Below are 10,866 nucleotides of genomic sequence, written 5' to 3' on the forward strand. Positions count from 1 at the left end.
GCCTCCTTTAACAATGTCCTTTAAGTTACATTTCTAGGGCTTTCACAGTTAATTGATTAGGTGTCAGATGGGATACTGTTAACTGCCACTGAAACAAATGGCTGGCATTTTCTACACTCCCTTTTTTGCAACTAACTGTTCCTTCCTTAAGTGAAACACTTTGTACACATATAATGCAGTATATTGTTATGTTCTGCTACACCTGCTTCGTGGTTGATGGTTCACATTTACTCAAATGTGGTACAGTTTTGCACTTCACTTGAGTATTTCCATTTTACACTACTTTATAGGCTTCACTGAGAAATATAGCACTTTTTACTCCACTTCATGTACTGCGTGTCTTATACTACCAAGCCGTATTAAAATGATCTCCTTCTTGACCAGCTAAAAAATTAAAACACATGTTAATGCATCCATGGATAGTTTACTAGGCACCAGGAACCCCCTACACATATTTCTTGTTATAAAGTCACAGAGCTCAGTTAAAAGTGCACCTGCACACTCACCCCCTAACTTAGCCATAGCCTACTCATTTCACCATTTCACAGCACAAACACGGACTTGCTTAGCTGTGGGGCTTACAGTAATCACATGCCAAAATATTTAGAGACACCAAAAAGCATTCAATCACTTGCCAGCATAAAGTGCTATTATCGCCACCATGTTGATCCGCCAAAACAACGTTAGCCTGCTTAGGGTCCACCTGACCTACTGGTTTGAAGAAATTCAACAACTGTGATTGTCTTTTTGATATTTTATCAGTTTCCTCCTTGTTGCTAAGGGTATCCTAATTCAAAACGCAGCAACATTTACAAGTAACTTCAATGGGAAATAAAGAATGACAGAACAGATTCATATTACACAAAGGGGGGAGGTGTGGGTTGCTGTGTCCCTACCAATGTTGAGACTAAACCTATGGCCTTGATGCATCAATAATAATAACACAATATTATAACAATATAACACTGACAGGAGCGACTTTGCTGCATAATGAGTTTCTCTACTTTTGCTGACATTACTTCTGTACGTTTACCTTAAGTAACATTTTGAATTCAGGACTTTCACTTGTAATGGAGTATTTTTACATTGTAAAAGGATCTGAATACTTTTTTCAGCACTGGACCTGATGCAACTCACAGTTTATAAATCACAGTTTAAAAAGCCTTTGTCAAAGTTTTCAAAGCATGGCTCATCATTTTGAGGTGATTCTGCTGCAGTCTTCAAAATTACTTCCATAGCTTCTTATGGAATTCATTAGCGGAGGGAGGTGTGGAAATTATTTATGCTAATATCACTTGGGCAAATTTTACTCAGTGACAATAAGAATAAAAAGAAAAGAAAAAAAGATCAAATCATTACAAGGTAAATTGACTGTACTTGTATCGTGCTTTTCTAGTCTTCCAACCACTTAAAGAAACTAACTAATCATTCACACACCGAAAGCACAGCCCTCAGGAGCAATTTGGGGTTCAGTGTCTTGCCCAAGTACACTTCGACATGTGGGCTGGGGGAAGCCAGGGTCGAACCACTGACCTTGCGACTGGTGAACGACCCCGTCTACCACTGAGCCACAGCCACCCATGAGATATCTATTTGAAGTGTACCAAAGATAATACTACAATAGCAGGCAGCAGTTTCTTTCTTAGAGAGCCCTTTGAATCTCATCTCATCAGTCTGTCCAAACTGTACCTCTGATTGTACAAAGTGCATTCCTACGAAGAGCACTTCTGTGCAATATTTGCTGGTTTTATCAGTAGCCAATGTATATTTCATTGCAGTCCATTTGAAAATACTAACTCTTGTCTCCAGGGCTAATACAATTTATTTAAAAAAATAATCTTTTCTTCACTTTTTTCAAAAGTGAAGGTAGGTTTTACATTTCTGAGCAGAAAATATTGATTCCAGTGGATGTAATTTTGAAGACTGCAGCAGAATCACCTCAAAATGATGAGCCATGCTTTGAAAACTTTGACAAAGGCTTTTTAAACTGTGATTTATAAACTGTGAGTTGCATCAGGTCCAGTGCTGAAAAAAGTACACTTTATACCTTTTATTCAATTCACTACGTATATTATATGAGTCTGGACAGACATGGATGTAAACTGCAACTTGACTGGTTGGTGGAGGCACACAACCTTGGGGCAGGAATTCTATATACAGTATACATATATATATATTCAAGTTTACTTAACTGGCTTTCATTTAGTGTTGGAGTCCAATTATTTTGATTACTGAATTTGATCACTTCAATGGACTGTTTCATCTTTATTCTCTTTAAACTATGAGACAAAATAGAGGCAAAAAACCATGCTTTAGACCTATAGTAATAAACATTATACAGCAATCAATAAAACCCTTAACAAGAGTCTGCAACCACATGGCTCTGTGAGGCTGTAGCATAGACTGTATGTAAAGATGGACGACACATCTCCACTTCCTCCCACTGTACAAAAATAAAGTCAAAATATCCCGGATACAGGAGCTGCCATCTTGTGCTGGTGACGTCATTTGGAGCCAGAGTCTGCACAGTAGTGATCGGAGTCGGAGCCACGGTATTAAAGTCCCGCCCATACACCCGGCTCAATTGCAAGCAGGGCTCAGCTGTCAGTCATGACATGAAACACCCTTTTTATAGCATCAATAACTAATTAAGACCAAGCTTATTAGAAAAATGAACTTTTCGTGCGCTAGTCATGTTGTCCCTCTTTATATACAGTCAATGGGCTGTAGGAACAGCAGTGCTTTGAGCTAAATGCTAACATCAAGATGCTAACATGTTCTCAGTTACAGTGCAAACATGCTCATGCTTAGCATACTGTTTACCATTCTCACCATCTTAGGTTAGTGTGCTAGCATGCTAACATTTTCTAATTAGCACTAAACACAAAGTACAGCTGGGGCTGATGGGAATGTTATTAGTTTTGCAGGTCACAAACCAAGTATTAGACAAATTAAAACTTTTGCCAACTGATGATGGCACTAGAATCACTGTACTGTTATACTGTTTTGACTTTAGACTGTTACCGTACCCGGCATGAGTCTTGAGAGATTTGTAAAATGTGATCTCAATATATACGTTGTTGTTGTCATCATCTCAACAGGTCCTCCTGGTTGACTCCTAACGTTCATGTAAATAAACGTGAAGTTGAATATTCATCATGGCTCCCAGTCAATGAAACAACAGGGAGGCATGCTATTTTAATAAAAGTCATAAAAATATTCAAAAGCTTCAGAGAAAATGTGATATGGAAAAGCAGCTCCAGTTCCGATTGACATTCATATACGGCTGAATTTCTCCAGTAAGTTTATTTGGAGTCATAGTTGGTCACATGATAATTTTATCGAGCCATAGCAATCCTGCTTAAAGATGATGAGATTTGCTGCTGTAATACGATGATACAGCGATGACCAGAGAAATCAAACCGCCTATGATAATGTATGCAAGAGGACCGAGTGCCATCCATCCTGACTCAGAGCTCCTAATAGTGTTTGTGACTGCAGAGTTGGGCTTTGTGGGAGTAGGGCGGTGGGGGGTGATCGGCAGTGGTGGTGGTGGTGGTGGGGGGATCATCAGCCCAAGGCAGAGAAAATGACTCAACATCGTCAGTCATATAATAATAACCCATTAGCTTAGAGCCTGGACCGATTTTGACAGAGATACAGTAACTCGTTGTCATGGAAATAGCCAGGCCTCAGTTGAGGTAATGGGCCTAAAACAGCATGGATTATCCATCACAGTAACTCAGGAGAAGGGGGAGTTGTTTGTTGTCTATGTATCTGTGTTGAGGGAAACGTGTGCTTATTGCTTGCAAGATGTATATGGTCATATTTCCTTTACTCAGACTATGAATCATGATATCCTCAGTTACTTATTGAAAACAAAACTCCACAAGAAACACAGGGTGCTCATTTTCAGCAATTGCGGACGGAGACAGACACGTCCTCATGATTTCATGTTTTTATGTATCGCTAGATGTTTTGCTTGATTACTTGCTGGAATAAATCCAGGTGTCTTGCTCTCATCTGTATTTGTGTGGAATGTAATTAGCCTGATTGAAAGTCCTCATGCATACATAAGCAAGATGGATTTCCTTTTATCCTTAACTAAAAGGTTCATTTAGGTGTAGTTTGAAGATCTTCCAGCAATATGCATACAGTGTACCATCTTATATGCTCTGGTTGTTTGTATGAACAGAATGACAAATGGGCCTCAAAGCCTTACTGAGACATGTTAATCGGTATTCTACAAAGCTCACCTGTGTTATCTCTATTGAGCAAAGAAAAACACCTAATATACAAGAACTTACAACTTTTTAAATGTATATATACTTAGCATCTAAATGAGTAAACAAACTGTAACTTTTCATTCACTTTTCAGCAAAAATTGCTTCAAATGTCTTAATTAACTTAACCTCATCGCCTTCATAAATACTTCAGTGATGTTTAGCAATTACTGGCAGATGATATGATTTCTGAAACTGACAAATAGAGTAAAATATGGGAGTTTGGTTGTACTGTATGTATGAATGTATTTATTTATTATATATACATTTTTAATATATTAATTAATTAGGTTTATATTTGGGTGTGTAAACTCCCCTTCCTGCTTGTTGTTACCCTCCCGGAACTAATAGTCTGTGAGCCCCCGGGGGGACTTTTGCCCGAACACCCTGGGAGAAGGAGAACAGGCAGAGATAAGTTTGTGCATGACTCAGACAGATTGGAAGTTACTATTACAATTAGCTTAGCATGAGTCTTACATTATACTCCTCAGTTAACAAATATTTGATTGAGTCATAAATCAATGCACAGTATTTGCTCGTTCACAGGCGGACGACGAGATGGAACAGCCCAACGCCCCTGCTCGAAACAGCAGACTCAATTAAATTAAAAAAATGTGGTCTCTAATATAGCATAATTTGGTAGTAAGGGTAGACTAGCGTCTAACTGTAGCATATTTTGGATCAGATATGGTATTGTATTTGATTTAATTACACTGTGTTCTTGTAAAATGGTGTCTAATTGTGTATTATGTTCTCCTTTTTGGTTTCTAATTAGAGTATAATTTGGCATAATAGTGTTTAAGTATAGTATATTTTGGGTCTAATTGGGCATTATATGCAGTTTATAGTTACAGCATAATTTAGGTGTATGGTGTCTAATAAGGGTGTAACTGTGTTCATTTACTGTTTAATAATGAACATATTTCTAGTTTTGGACTAATTTGATACAAAGTACAGCTTATTACGTCTTATTAGTGTACCGTAAAATAAAGTGCGACCGAACAGCCTACTAACCTAACAACCGGGCACTGCCATCACATGGAGATGAAAACAGAAGTTGCTAACTGTAATGTTGTCTAAGTTATAATAAAGAAACTTGGGTTTATCAAATGATATTTGTTGCTAACTCACAAACTCGGTGGATGACGGAGCAAGGATGGTGTTCTTCTTCTTCTGCCGCTAATGTAGCCAATAGAACAGTCGGTGTAGGTTAAGCTCTGACCTGGCTGCTGCCAAACATTCGAAAAGGAGGAATGCACATAGAGACAGAAAATCCTTGTCTGAGTGTGTAGCTGTGTTAGTAAAAGAAAGTCATCTAGAGTTTTTCAAATGCCTGTGGAATTTATTAGGCTATTAGGCCTAATAAAATTTTACCACCGTGTTTTTTCCTGCTGTGCATCAGGATTGGGGGGGTGTTGGCCCCCCATCCTTTACTTTGGGAGGGCATAAAAACCAATACCCCCCCCATAGATGGCGCCAGTGGTGATATTGCTACATTCAGCTCCAGCTCTGTCTAGGTAATGGCAGCTTGTTGGCCTATCTATACCTATACCTGTAGACACTCCAGCTTACTCGAGAAATAGATTGTGGTTTGTATGTAAGTAAACTGATGAAAATGATTAAATGCAAAACAATTAATATTTTAGTTAGAAATTGCTCAGACGTGTCTGTACAAAACAGACTTGATAAAACACCCACAAGCAGCATCGACACTGGCCAAGCGTGAAGTGGTGACGGGAAGCGTAAAATTGGCAAAGTAATTGAGGCAGTGACTTCAGTATTCATGCAAGAGGTTTCAGAACCTTTAATTTAAAGATGAGCTGTCTCTCATTTTACTAATGCTGACATAAATTAATTCTGAATGTTCAGGGTTACTGAAAATTTGGTTTTAAAAAAGTACTTCCACCCAAAGGGCACTCTGGGGCGATTTATGAGCAGTTGCACCTTATCTCTACACATTTGGCTAATGACGTCCAATAAGTCTGATGGATATTGAACATTGCCTGGTTTCACCTTTTTAGGTTTAATCACGTAGAAGGGGGAAAAAGCTGAGATAACATCTCACACACAGAGCAAAGCCAAGACCACTGCCAGACATGTCAATAGATACACATCATTCACACAAAGACTCTCATCTCACCCAGGGTTTGCTGATAAGGCTGATAACTATGGTGGTATGGTTTGGATATAAAGGATGTGTGGTGCTGACACCCAGAATAGCCACAAGAGTTCGCCCCAAAAATATAAGAATTTAGCATTTCTGGAGAAAACTAAATAGTAAGATTTAGTTTCTGCTGATTGTGTTTTCTTTACATGGTGGAAAATACTCTTAAATAGCATTCAGCCTGTTGAAAGCCCAATATAATATCAGTCTAAGGCTAACACACACTGACATACATTAATTCAAGGTTTGAAGTTGTGGTGTGACCATTTTCTCTGTTATCTTGGTTTTCTACAAATTATGCTGACAGATGAAAGTAATCAAAAGACTATATTACTCTGAGTTTTCTAAGCCAGAACTCTCATGAGCCTCAATAAAGGCTAACAGCCTTTTTATTTCATACTTTATTTGACAAAGCAGTACAATAATGCTTAAAATTGACCTGCTTTATCTTTGTGACAGAAAATGTACAGTACAGCATGCCTGATTCAATTCAGGGATACTCGCGAAACAGAGACAGCATTTCCAATTAGTAATATAGCATCCTCTGCTGAGAGGAACCCACACAAACTGCTGCTCTGATGTGAAAAACAAGCAGAAAACTACATTTACAGCATGAGTTTGTGTGGAACTGACAGTACGGAGATATTACCAATGTGATTATGCATCCCCAAATGTTGCAGCTGTATATGCAATTGCTGTTTGAAAACACTGAGATTAACCTGGGTGACTTTGCTAAGTCAAATTGGCTGGTACAGTGTTCTCATTATTTCCACTGGTGACTACCCACCAAATACACAGAGAGGGAATTAGTGCCAGAGATAGCAGCAAACAGTCATTCAGCCGGACCTGAACACTCAAATACACATTAAGCTATCAACAATAGATTCCCATCACAGCTGGATTTTATAAAAAAGGTCTTAAATGCATTGCTTCAATATAAAAGAGCCCCATCTAGTGGAAGATATCCATATATTTAAAAAAGAAAATAACAGGCTACTGTAAAGGCTGCTGGTGGGTGTTAATATGCTTTTGGATCTCCTTTTCTTACTCTTACTATTGAGACAAAGTTGCTGTTGTTATGATTTGGTTGGACATATTAGAAAATATGATATTTGAGATACAATTCCATTTTAAAGGGGCACATGAGGAGTCCTAACCAGTCTGCAGTATAATGTATTCTGTGGCTCTGGAGGGAGCTTTTTAAAGAGAAAATAACCCAGATGATGTCATCAGGGTTATCTCGGTTTGGGCTTTAAGACTACACATTTTTAACAAAAAGCCTGCATTACAAACTTGGTCATGGAGTTTGAACGAAGTGGGTATTTACCAGGCAGGGGAAGTCTAATGAAAGCTGTGATTCAGTTGCATCATGGGAAATGTAGGATTCAGCGTTTTTGGAGCCTGACACATACTAGGGAGTTAAAGACAGGATATCTTGACCACTCCTGCATAGATTCTGACTATTTGTTTAATTTGTCTCTTGTAAGCCTCCCAACTTTGTGAAAGTCAAATACTAAATCAATGGAAGACTTCTTTAAAGGAATACTTTGACATTTTGGGAAATAGGCTTTCATGCTGGCCCACCGTAAAGCAGTAAGGAGAAAAGGAAATTAATAATATAGAAATAGACACTCAACACATCCTATATTTAGAACATAAGTAGAAATGTTTACATATGGAATGTAGCAATTGCAAAGACAGTATAAAAAATACGTATAGACTATGTGTAGGATGTACAAAATGTCAATAGTATACACAAAATGTACTATTATACTACAGTAGAATAACCTTTTATCTATTTGTTTTGTATTGGTTGTTGTTGTGTGTCTGACCTTTGAATAACAATTATACTGACCATTTAGAGGTTACATTCGATCTAATCATGTCCAAATGGATGGATGGCTGTTGTGATATGTGTGTGCTCTCCACTCTGCTTGCTGCCTCGCCTCTTGTCAGTACCCTTTCTGTTTCTGCTGGGAGGCACAGCGAGCACGTCCACAAGGAAATGCTACACAACCAGAACTCACTGCTGCAAGAAAAATCTGTCAGTGCATTGAAATATGTTACAAGAAGGCAGAAAAACAAAATGAAAAATTAATGAAGAGTGTCTGACATCCAAAGGTGGTATAGCATTTTGTTGTAGAGTTAGATGGACCTAAGTAAGCTCTTAAGTAGTTAAATGCAATAATTTGCAACACAAAACCCTGCATTTTAAACTACCTACAGAGACACAACCTTCACGTCAACCTCCTCCCCAAAAATACATATATATGTCATATAAGTTGTCTGTGCAAGCAGCTTATTACGACCTATATTTATGTTTATTGTTAGGCAACAACCTCTAGTGGCTATAATAATTATGACGGGAGCAAAGGAGGAAGTCAGGTGAGGTAGTATAAAGAGCGACAAAGTCCACGTAGGAAGTTAAGTTACGTACGTAAGTTAAGTTACGTCACAAACACAGGACTTTCACCTAGGAGACCGCTTTTCATGTTCCGTGTGAAACCAATAGTCAGCGTTATTTTAACTTATGTACGTAAGTTAGCCCTAACCCTAGTCACTAACGTTACTTACTAACTTAACTTACTTATTTTTACGTACGTAAGTTAAATTATGTTACGTGACTAAGTGACATAACTTACTTATTTTAACCCAAACCATGATCTTTTCCTAAACCTAACCAAACTGTTTCACAATGTTAACCACGTGTTTATTATTGTTACCATGACAACGACGGTCCGATACGCCTGTCGCTGGTACTCTCCAAAGGTCATATATGTCGGTGGGAAACAACCTATTCTGTCGTTTAGGTATGAGGACGTGTTGAACCTTCACCAGTAGAAACTTAAAGCGGCTATAATCAATATTTTTATAATAACAATGTATAAAATGACAATGTGAAAACAATGTGACAATATGAAAAGGGACGCTATTAGTGATGAACCCACAGAGAATTATCACCAAACCCCCTGGGCTTTACAGAGCTTTATAGCGAGCTTCAATATGTCAATGTTGTGTTCACAACTTTTTTTCTGCTGCCCCCAGATGGCCAAAACAATGACAGGTTTAAGAATAAAGGTGTCACAGCAGCATCCGCACTGTTTCATCATTACTTGGCAATGGATGGAGTCAAACTCAAAACAATTCAAATATGAATCAGTGTTTGTTCAGTGTCTTTGGGCTTATTAGCAGCTCATGGTTTTTAATGGATGGACTATGTCACAGACAGAGGCTGACAACTAAACATGCTCACAATGTGAGCATTAGAGTGCACAAAGTTTCACTGCATGGCTTCATTTCTAGAAATAAAACTGGCTTCAAGTTTAAGGTCGCAGGAGATTCAAGTGTATTTTCTACCATTATTCCACTACTAGCAGAATATGTATTTACTTGGGCAAGTATTTTGATAATTGATTCATCATTTAAGTCATTTTCAAGCAAAAATGCCAAACATGATCTGGTTCCAGCCTCTCAGCTGTGAGGATGTGCTGGTTTTCTTTGTTTTAAGTGATAGTAAACTGCATATCTTTGGGTTTTGGACTGTTGTTCAGACAAAACAAGCTATCTCAAGACGTCAGCATGAGCTCTGAGAAATTGTGATGGGCATTTTTCACTAAATATAGACTAAATGATTAATGGATGAATCTAAAAAATAATCAGCAGATTAATAACAAAAATAACCCATACCGGTTGACCACATCAGATAACTGCATATGGCTAAACGATTACGTGCGATTTATGACGGGTCTTTGTGATCCTGGAGATGAATAGTATTGCTATAGTGTTTCAATAATGTGTTTTCAGTGAACCATGGCAAGATAAGCTCAATTCAGAGGGTTTTCCATCACAGTGAATAAGCCAGTAGTTCACACATGAAAATTTCATGAACACCTCTTCAACTTGGATTTTAAAATTACCCTTCAGTCTTCTGGGGAATTTGTTCATCTTGAGGGAGCACAGTTTGCCCTTTGGTCAAAAACCGTTGAATAACTTTCTGCTTTTGAATCATATACACATGTTGGCTATCTAAGGTCTTATTCCATATGGTGTCTAACTTGACAATATGGATTCTTATGGAACCATGTAGCAGTGTGGAAAAATACAACACGTTATTAGTATGCACTTTGGAGGTGTTTGGTCATAAGTCCTTGTTTTACATACATTTTTCATTCATGCAGTTGCTGAAATGACATGTATAGAAAGCTTATTTAACCTTTTATGACAAAAGAGAATGGAACTCATATAAGGCAAACCATTACTTCCAAGCCATACAGTGTCAAAACTTATTGAGTCGACTAACCAAATGACATTGGCCTCTGGCATTCAAATTGTGCAGGAACAAAATCTATCCAGATAAATATTTTTTCTCAGCATTTCTTGGGAGGTGGTATACTGGGTGATGACGTGATCCAGCCCAGC

The sequence above is a fragment of the Siniperca chuatsi genome, linkage group LG9 (genome assembly GCF_020085105.1).
Source record: "Siniperca chuatsi isolate FFG_IHB_CAS linkage group LG9, ASM2008510v1, whole genome shotgun sequence".
Lineage (NCBI taxonomy): Eukaryota > Metazoa > Chordata > Actinopteri > Centrarchiformes > Sinipercidae > Siniperca > Siniperca chuatsi.